Source organism: Triticum aestivum, chromosome 1B (genome assembly GCF_018294505.1).
Source record: "Triticum aestivum cultivar Chinese Spring chromosome 1B, IWGSC CS RefSeq v2.1, whole genome shotgun sequence".
Taxonomy (NCBI): domain Eukaryota; kingdom Viridiplantae; phylum Streptophyta; class Magnoliopsida; order Poales; family Poaceae; genus Triticum; species Triticum aestivum.
Genome location: NC_057795.1, coordinates 168,062,074 through 168,071,962, shown reverse-complemented (window position 1 = coordinate 168,071,962; position 9,889 = coordinate 168,062,074). Strand labels below are relative to the sequence as shown.

The 9,889-nt window shown below is 51.6% G+C and overlaps 1 long non-coding RNA gene across 1 annotated transcript; it reads right to left on the bottom strand.

The window, feature by feature from the left end:
• Positions 1-5,717: 5,717 nt before the first annotated feature.
• Positions 5,718-8,753, bottom strand: LOC123113988 (uncharacterized). Its single transcript, XR_006456354.1, has 4 exons — positions 8,499-8,753; positions 7,623-7,767; positions 6,081-6,308; positions 5,718-5,807 (listed from the first exon to the last, which is right to left on the bottom strand). It is a non-coding gene; the product is annotated as an uncharacterized lncRNA (long non-coding RNA).
• Positions 8,754-9,889: the final 1,136 nt, after the last annotated feature.

The following is a 9,889-nucleotide window of genomic DNA, read 5'->3' as shown; positions in this document are numbered from 1 at the left end:
AGTTGGGCCGCCTGCCGTTCACCTCCACGGTGCAGGACTTTGCCGACCGCTTCCAGGCCCTGGCGTGCCACGCGCCCGGTGTGACGGCCTTACAGCGGGCGGAGCTTTTCATCGGCGGCCTTCCCGGCCACATCCGCGTGGACGTCGAGATGAAGGGGCCCCAAGACCTTCAGACGGCCATGTACTATGCCCGGGCGTTCGAGCAGCGCGCCCAGGCCTTAACGCGTCCATCCGCGCCACGTGGGGGCCGACAGCCTCCCCGGCCGTCTCCGGCAGCACCGGCGTCGTCCACAGCCGCCCCGGCACCCACCCCGGCACCGACGCGGCCATTCAGGCGCCTCACTCAGGCGGAACAGCTGGAACGCCGGCGCCTGGGCTTGTGCTTGAACTGTGATGCGCCCTATGCACCGGGCCATGTCTGTCCCCGCCTCTTCTACTTGGAGACGACAGACGAGACTGAGGAGACACTGGAGGATGGCCTCGGCGCTCCAGCCCTTGCGGAGCCCGCAGCGGCACCCGCGCCCGCCCCGGCCACCGTCCTCGTGGTGTCCCTACACGCGCTGGCCGGCATCCGTGATGAACGGACGATGCTCTTACCGGTCATGATCCAAGGCGAGCGCCTGGTGGCCCTAGTGGATACAGGGTCCACGCATAACTTCCTGCCAGAGACCACCATGCGGCGCCTTGCATTACAGCTAACCGGCGGTGAGCAGTTGCAAGTCACAGTCGCTAATGGCGACCGTCTCCGCTGCCACGGGCTCGCCCGCGACGTGCCCATCACTATCGGCGACGAGCACTTCACCATCACCTGCGCCGGCATCGACTTGGGCTGCTTCGACTTCATCCTCGGCGTCGACTTCTTGCGCACTCTTGGTCCTATTCTCTGGGATTTCGACGCGCTGACGATGACCTTCTGGCGGTTGGGCCGCCGCATTCGGTGGGACGGCATTGGGGGTGTCGCCCCAACCACTCCACTCCAGCTGGCCGCGACCACCGCCACGGCCGAGCACCCACTATTGGAGAGCCTCCTCCAGCAGCACGCTGACATCTTCACCGAGCCACAGGGGCTGCCGCCCGCCCGCACGTACGATCACCGTATACATCTTCTGCCAGGCTCCACGCCGGTGGCGGTACGGCCTTACCGCTACCCACAGTTGCAGAAGGATGAGTTGCAGCGACAGTGTGCGCTCATGCTTGCCGCAGGCATCATCCGTCTCTCCACTTCGCCATTTACCGCGCCGGTGCTTCTCGTCCGGAAGTCAGACGGCACATGGCGTTTCTGCATCGACCATGGATTTTGAGTCGCTCGACTAGTCACGACTAGTCGACGACTAGTCTATGAGTCACAAAAATATGGTCGACTCAGCTTAGTGTCGACTCGCGACTCTGAGTCGCGACTAGTCACAACGCAGGCTCGATTTCTTCCGAGTCGCTGCCCCAGAGCGACTCGCATGAGTCGCGACTCGAAAACCATGGCATCGACTACCATGCCCTTAATGCGGTCACACTTAAGGACAAGTTCCCTATTCCGGTGGTCGACGAGCTCCTCGATGAGCTCCACGGGGCGCGCTTCTTCACCAAACTCGACCTCCGGTCGGGGTACCACCAGGTGCGCATGCACCCGGATGACATCGCCAAGACGGCGTTTCGGACTCGTCACGGCCACTTCGAGTTCTTGGTGAAGCCCTTTGGCCTCACCAACGCCCCGGCGACCTTCCAGGCTCTGATAAACGACGTCCTCGGGCCCTACTTACGCCGGTTTGTGCTCGTTTTCTTTGATGATATTCTGATCTACAGTGCGTCTTGGGCCGAGCACCTCCAGCACGTCGCCATCGTCTTCAACGAGCTTCGAGCGCACCACCTCCACCTTAAGCGCTCGAAGTGCTCGTTCGGGACGCATTCGGTGGCCTACTTGGGCCACTTCATCTCGGCCGACGGGGTGGCTATGGACGCCGACAAGGTGGCTGCCGTCTCCGCATGGCCGACGCCTCATTCGCCGCGGGCTCTCCGCGGGTTCCTCAGCCTCGCCGGCTACTACCGAAAATTTATCCGGGAGTTCGGGCTCATCGCGGCGCCCCTCACGCGGTTGCTTCGCCGCGACGCTTTCGCCTGGGACGACGAGGCGACGACGGCGTTCGAGGCCCTCAAGGGGGCCCTCACGACAGGCCCCGTCCTCCAGATGCCCGACTTCGACCGCCCGTTCGTGGTGGACTGTGACGCCTCGGGCGCAGGGTTCGGCGTCGTGCTTCATCAGGGCGATGGGCCCCTCGCCTTCTTCAGCCGGCCTTTCGCTCCGCGTCATCTTAAGCTGGCGGCATACGAGCGGGAGCTCATTGGCCTTGTATAGGCCGTTCGTCATTGGCGGACGTACTTGTGGGGACGGTCCTTCCACATTCGCACCGACCACTACAGCCTGAAGTTCTTGCTGGACCAACGACTGTCGACCGTGCCGCAGCACCAGTGGATCAGCAAGCTCTTCGGCTTCAACTTCTCCGTCGAGTATCGGCCGGGCCGCCTTAACACCGTGGCCGACGCGCTGTCCCGTCGTGACTCCGACCTCGCTTCCTCCGCCGACGAGTCCGCCGGGGCGGCCCTGTGCATCCGCTCCGGGCCGACGTTCGGCCTCTTCGCCGACATTCGCCGCGCCACTGCGGCGGCCGACGACGCCGTCCGTCTTCAGCAGCAGCTCACGGCCGGTGACCTGGAGGAGCCTTGGCGCTTCTCTGACGGACTGCTCCTACATGGGCGCCGGGTCTTTGTTCCGGCGCAGGATGATCTCCGTCACCAGGTGTTATAGCTCGCCCACTCGGCGGGTCATGAGGGTATGCAGAAAACCCTCCATCGTCTTCGCGCCGACTTCTACATCCCTGGCGATCGCGCCCTGGTCCGCGGCTGGGTTCGGTCTTATCAGACATGCCAACGAAACAAGACAGAGACCCTGAGGCCGGCCAGGTTACTCCAACCCTTGGAGGTGCCGTCTCAGGTCTGGGCGGATATATCCATGGACTTCATTGAGGGTCTTCCCAAGGTGGCCGGCAAGTCGGTCATCCTCACGGTGGTTGACCACTTCTCCAAGTACGCCCACTTCATCGCGCTCGGCCATCCATACACGGCAGCGTCAGTGGCCCGGGCCTTCTTCGACGGCATCGTCCGTCTACACGGGTTCCCTGCTTCGATCGTCAGTGATCGGGACCCATTGTTCACGGGCCACGTCTGGCGCGACCTCTTCAGGATGGCGGGTGTCCAGCTCCGCCTGAGTAGGGCATTCCATCCTCAGACAGACGGTCAGTCCGAGGTGGTTAACAAGGTCATTGCCATGTATTTGCATTGTGTGACAGGTGATCGGCCTCGCGCTTGGGTGGACTGGCTCTCTTGGGCGGAGTACTGCTACAACACCTCTTATCACTCCGCCCCCTGCGCGCTACGCCGTTTGAGGTGGTCTATGGTCGACCACCCCCGCCTATACTTCCGGTGGATCCGGAGACAGCTCGGACGGAGGTTGCGGGTGACCTCATCCGCACTCGTGACGAGATGCTTGCTGAGGTTCGTCAGCGTCTCCTTCAGGCCCAGCAGCTGGCCAAGCACTACTACGACGATCATCATCGCGAGGCGGAGTTCGCGGTGGGTGATTGGGTGTGGCTGCGTCTTCTCCACCACTCTACGCAGTCACTCGACCCACGCGCGAAGCGCAAGCTCGGCCCTCACTACGCCGGGCCCTTCCCTATCTTGGAGCGCATTGGGAAGGTGGCCTATCGTCTTCAGCTTCTAGCCCGCGCTCGCATCCACGACGTCTTCCATGTGGGGCTACTCAAGCCTTTCCGTGGCGAGCCACCGGCGGCTCCTCCGGCGCTTCCTCCCATCGCCGATGGTCGCATTCTTCCAGAGCCGGCAAAGGTGTTGCAGGCGCAGCTCCGTCGTGGCGCCTGGTTCATCCTCGTTCAGTGGGCGGGCCTTCCGGAGGAGGAGGCTACTTGGGAGCAGCGTGAGGAATTCCGCCAACACCATCCAGACTTTCAGCTCGAGGACGAGCTGTTTGCGCAGGCGGGGAGAGATGTTATGACCGGTTTGGTCTATACCCGAAAGAGGCCCACCGGGCATTAGTATTAGGCCTTGTACAATGGGAGATGCTTAGAGGGGTGCTTAGAAAAATAAACCGAGATTTTCTGAAGCACCGGTGCCTACTTCTACAGGAGAGACGCTTAGTTAAGCGTCTACCCTGTATAAATAAGCACCGGTGCTTAAGAAAAGTCTGGTTTATTTATCTAAGCACCTCCTCTAAGCATCTCCCATTGTACAAGGCCTTAGGGGCTTGACCCACAAGTTATCTTAGGCAAGTTATTTTAGCAAGTTATCTTAGGCTAAAGTTATAAATACTAGTTGTAAGACATCGTTTGAGATCAAGCAATAAAGATAGTTCTATCATATTGCCCGGCTCCAGAGGAGCCGGAAACCCTAGCCGCACCTTGCCCTAGCCGCCGCCGCCCTTCTTCTCCCTCGCGACGGCGCCAACACGCCGGAGCCGCCGCCCTCGGCCCCAACCCTCGCTGTTCTGCCCGTATAACCTACGGAGTAGAGCCGGTAGGAACCCTAGTCCTACCATACATACTGGTGTAGATGAACAGATAAATTCAGATGTTACATATTGTACTACTGTCGACAAGAAACTGTAAATGGCATTGGAGCATATACATTCCATAAATAGGAAACTAGGGGTCCTCACTGATCAATTTGGCAGGCGCTGATATGAACAACAGTTCAATTACAACATGGAAGCCTATGGATGTATTCGTACTTCTATAATATATTCGTATCTATATTTTTCTTCTCCCAAACACACAGTTAGACCGATGTTGTATACAGTACAGTACTGGTTGTATGTATCAAAAGTTGACTGGAGCTGGACTGGAAGCATTGCAAAAACTATAATGATTCAACTAACCTTCTCGAAGAATGTTTTGATGTTTTCCTCGAAACTCATGTCCTATGATATCAAAAATTGACACTGTAATTGCCAACCGGGTTCTTTTTATAAGATTCCCATAATCGTCAATTTTCAGTGTTGTTTCTACCTGCAATGGTATGTACAACAACACTTCCATCAGTATTCGAAAGAGCACCATACAGGGTTAACTGTTCTTAAGTAAGAGTTGAGCAAAACATGTCCCACAAAATAACATTATTCAACAATCAGACCCACAATAGAAATACATTACGTAATCTGCACAGCTGATTAGAAGAATTATAGCATTCGACCAATATCAGACAAGGAAATGGCGTGAAATGCCAAATACGGAGTTCCGATTATCCCTCAAAACTAAAGTATAGAGGGACTTTTCACATTTAACTATCTGGATATCAGATGCGAATTCAGAAATGCTAGATTGATCTCTGCACCAAGTTATGATTAGAAACTATGATGGTCATTTGCATAAATCATGCAAGCGATATCTTGTGACAGAAACATGGAAATTATGTCACTGAGAATGAGTAGGAACATTTAATGATGATTTCCTTTTGTATGGTTGACACCATTACGTTATCTCGATAAACACTGGATCCTTTTCGGAACATAGTCGATTCATCATCATGGATGATTTGGAACTGTTGTCAAAGCAACTCGTTTTTATCCTTAGAAAATGTTCCCTAGAATAGATGGTTCACAAAAAAGAATTTATACAAATGATACAAAAGACAACTCAAACTCTATAAAACTTAGATTACCTTCAATGCTTGTTGTGCCTCTTTTTCAGTTTTTTCAGATATCACTAATGTCCAGAAGCATGTATTTTAATGATTATTTCTATGACCTGAAACACACGTCTCAAATTAAATATGTTCATTACTTACCCAATAAACTAAAACAAACTAAGCAACGGAGCAACCGGACATACAAATCTATTGAATGATGATACATACACCATACTTGTGTTTATTTAATATTGCTGACGTTTCTACAACTTTGGGGGAATAACATACACGACAAGATGTTATTGTAGAGGAGATCAACATGCACAATTGCAAAATACAAGAATCTTATCACTTATACTAGGAAACTGTCGACTGTAGTTAAAGAAGCTTACAGTCCAGTTGCCTCCATGCCAAATAATCACGAATGGTCTTCATATTTGGATAGCATACAACTCGCCCATCAAAATATGGAGCCTCTCTCAACTCTTTATTTGGAAAGAAATCTTTCAACTTCATCACATACACAGGTGTGATGTAAGAAACACACAAAGAGAGAATTTTGCTGCAATTATTGGTAGAGAAGTCTTTGACAGAATTCTGTTCCCTCTCTGAAAACAAAACTGCAAAGCAAACAGAAATATGAGAACCTAACATTATTATCTGAGAACAAAGCCCGTGCAATTCAAAAGTATCTCCATTCATAAAAGTATTTGCATACAAATTTTTAATATAAAATTTGCATCCATTTTACAATCTAACTTTCATGAGAAGATGTTATACGGGTTATACCTGTACTCATCACTAAGAGCATCTCTAGTAGATCCCTTATATCGCGGTACCGTAAAAGCATTATAAGGGGAACCTTAAACCTGTTTTGTGGTACCGTGCAGGCTACATTGGAACGGATCCCAAAAAAAAATACCGTAATACCAAATATTCCCCGTGGTCTTCTCCTTCTTCCTTTCACCCGCATCTCCCTGAATCCTTGCCGCCGCACACCGTGCAGTCCACCTCCGCACACGACGAACCAGGTGTCGCCGCACACCTCGCAGGCCGCCTCGCACGCGCCTGGCTGCTCGGCGGAGCACCGACCAGAGCCGCGACTGCTCGTGCAGCGCAACCACCTCGTCGGCGACGCCAACGTACCTCCCGTCTATGAACAGCCGCAGCAGCAGCGGCATGTCACCGTCCCTCCCAAGGAGCACGCACGGAGCTAGCGCCGGCCCACCGAAATCAACTAGAATCGCTCCAGATCAGGCCTGTCCGCTGGAAATTTGGCCGGAATCGAGACTGACATGATAGATCTTGATCAAAATGAAAACTATTCTGGCGGTTGGACCTGAAACTTCCCTCCCGCCAACTGTCTTTTTTTAAGGTGAACAGAAAAATTTGCCCTGAATCCTGAACAACTGCAGGATTGGAGGCTTATTTTAAGGTTTCCCTCAAAAAAATATGCGGGTCGGCCGATTTTGAGTGGTCTGGCCGGGTCGGTTTTTCCGCTCAATCCCGTAAAAAGCAGTTATTTTACAGTTTTGGCTCTTTTAAGGGGTCTGCTAGAGATGCTCTAACACCATAAGAAAACACTATGTCAGGAAATTCCTCGAGGATAGAACTAGCACAAGCATTCATCAATCTTAAAGCGCTCTCATCATTTGGTTTCTCAAAGGCGTGTATCTTCGAGAATCTAACAAAAAGAGGAGTGAAATTAGTGGAGACTGGAACAACAAAGATAAGCTATTTATAATCTGAAGCAACAGTAATTCCCAGATATGCATATAGTAACCTTCATTGCATGTTTCCCACATGCTTATACTTCAAACAATCAAGCAAAAGACATTGGTACATGGACAAGATTAAGAACTTGACATGGTGAAATGATCTATGCAGTTGCTTAACCACTTTTTTTTCTTATTGAAGGAAGAGATGAACAGTACCGGTGGAAATGACAGCCATCTAAGCAGACAATGATCCAGTTGGAGGCCGGGAGGTGATGGTCGAACTCGAATTCCCTCTTCACATACTCGTACTCGCTATTGGCCATCAATACACGCCACAGAACACATGTTCTTGGAGCTACACCTACATAAAATTGTAGCAAAGAGACAGTTTAGAAAATTTGGGTGAAATCTTCATTGCAAGTTTGCAACTAGCATTTTTGGATTTAACACATTTTCCATTGTAAACGTCTGAATGAACTAATTTCTCTGGTGACATTGTAATGTTTTTATTTCCCATTATAACAAGAGGCGACATGGTTGACCATGACCAAATAACCATGTTTCCCTTCCCCTCAAGATTTTACTGGATTTTTTTTGTTTTTCTTCACTAAGGCAAACTTCATCACACCTGTTGCTCGAGAAACATTTCCACTGTAGACATCAGGTAACAAAAGGTGAACGTATATTTTGTTTCTAAACCTACGTAACTTTGGACGTTGGTGGAAAAGGTGGTCCCGTTCCTATACAAACTGGAACCGAGGAGGTTCCTCCCTGATTTGTCCTTTTTTTTTCTTATTTGAGAGAGTAGAACCGGTGCGCATCATACAGTGCGGTACAAGAAATTAGAGTAGGAAACCATACAGGAAAGCAGAATTTTACACTAGCTAGCTTGTAATCGACAACAACAAGAGTTCACACAAATTTGACATGTCAGTTTTGACCAAACTAGACATCCCAGGGTTCTGATTGAAGGAGCGTCTGCAGGCAAGAATATCAATTTGCTTCATTCTAGTGTTAACTAAAGCAGAATATCAACAACATAGCAGAAGTGGTGCCCGCCGAACTGTAGACGGACTTAGGTTTTTTACTAACCTGCGACCTGGCCGGGGCAATGGAGGCCTGCTGCCGGTCAAGCGCGCTCCGAACCTGGAAGCGGCGGCGGTGCTGGCGCCTAGCTGAGAGCGTGTTTTCCGGTCAGTGCCGTGCGCCGGCGATGGCGGCGGGAGCACTGGAGGCGATGGCGGATGGAGCACTGGAGACCTGGAGGCGATGGGAGGAAGGGGAGAGCGACGTTTCCTTTTTTTCTCTTTTCTTTCTTTTTTATTTTTTGGTGAGGGAAGAGAGCGACGTTTCAGGATGCGGCGCGAGGTGACAGAGGGAGAGCCTCGTGACTAGGCTGGGCCTGGGCCTCGTGGTACGTTTCAGGCTGATCTACGACATTCGATTGTAATCCTCAAAAATAAAATAATCTACTTTTTTTTTCATGAATAGACAAAGTTCGCGTATCTTTTTATTGATAAAGAGAGATACAGCACGGAATTACATCAACTAACTAAGCCATGTACACAAGAAGGCATGAACGTGAGTTAGAAGAAGACAGATAGGGGGTTGCTCGGCCCCTGCGGGTAAGTAAACTACCCCTCACGAATGATCTTATGGATCCCAGTGACGCCGGCCCTAGCCCAAAGGCGCGCTTCGTCTCTAATTATGTTGTGAGGTGGGAGAGCGAAGGTCGCTCGCCATCGAAGATGCACGCGTTCTGGTGCTTCCAAAGCCACCAGGCGGCGAGGATGATGGTGGAAGCCAATCCTTTTCGCGCCGGCCCGGGTGCACGGTCGTATGAGTGGGCCCACCAGGAGTAGAAGTTAGGGTCCACATTCGATAGATCGGCAGTTGATCTGATCCAGCCTAGGATCTCGTGCCACACCTTCCGGGAGAAGGAGCATCCTGGCAGGAGATGTTGCATTCGATTGTGGAAGCGGACACAAGTTAACCACTTGTTATTTGTTGACGTAGCCTGTTGTTATTCAAGACCGATGGTATATGGGCGATGGAAGTGTCAACCCTATTGGACTCTTATCGGCAAAGAAATTTTAATTAAATAGGTGGGGTAGGCGATTCCGGTTTATTCTATGTCTTGTTTCAAGCTACCCCGAGGACCTTGTGAGCATCTCAATAAGCTAATCCGTCGGTTCTTTTGGTGCAGTAAGGAGGGCCAGCGAAAACCACATTGGGTTTCTTAGAAAACGATGACTCAACCAAAAAATGTGGGGATTTGGGTTTAGGGACCTCAAGCTTTTTAACCTAGCCATTCTTGCACGACTATCATGGCGGTTGTTGACTACGCCTCAATCATTTTGTGGAAGGGTCTTAAAGGCTAAATACTACCCATTGTAAGACATTTTGGCTGCTGGTCTCGGGTCCCATCCCTCCCAAGTCTGGAGGTCGATATTGCAAGGCAGGGGCGTGCTCTCCCAGGGACT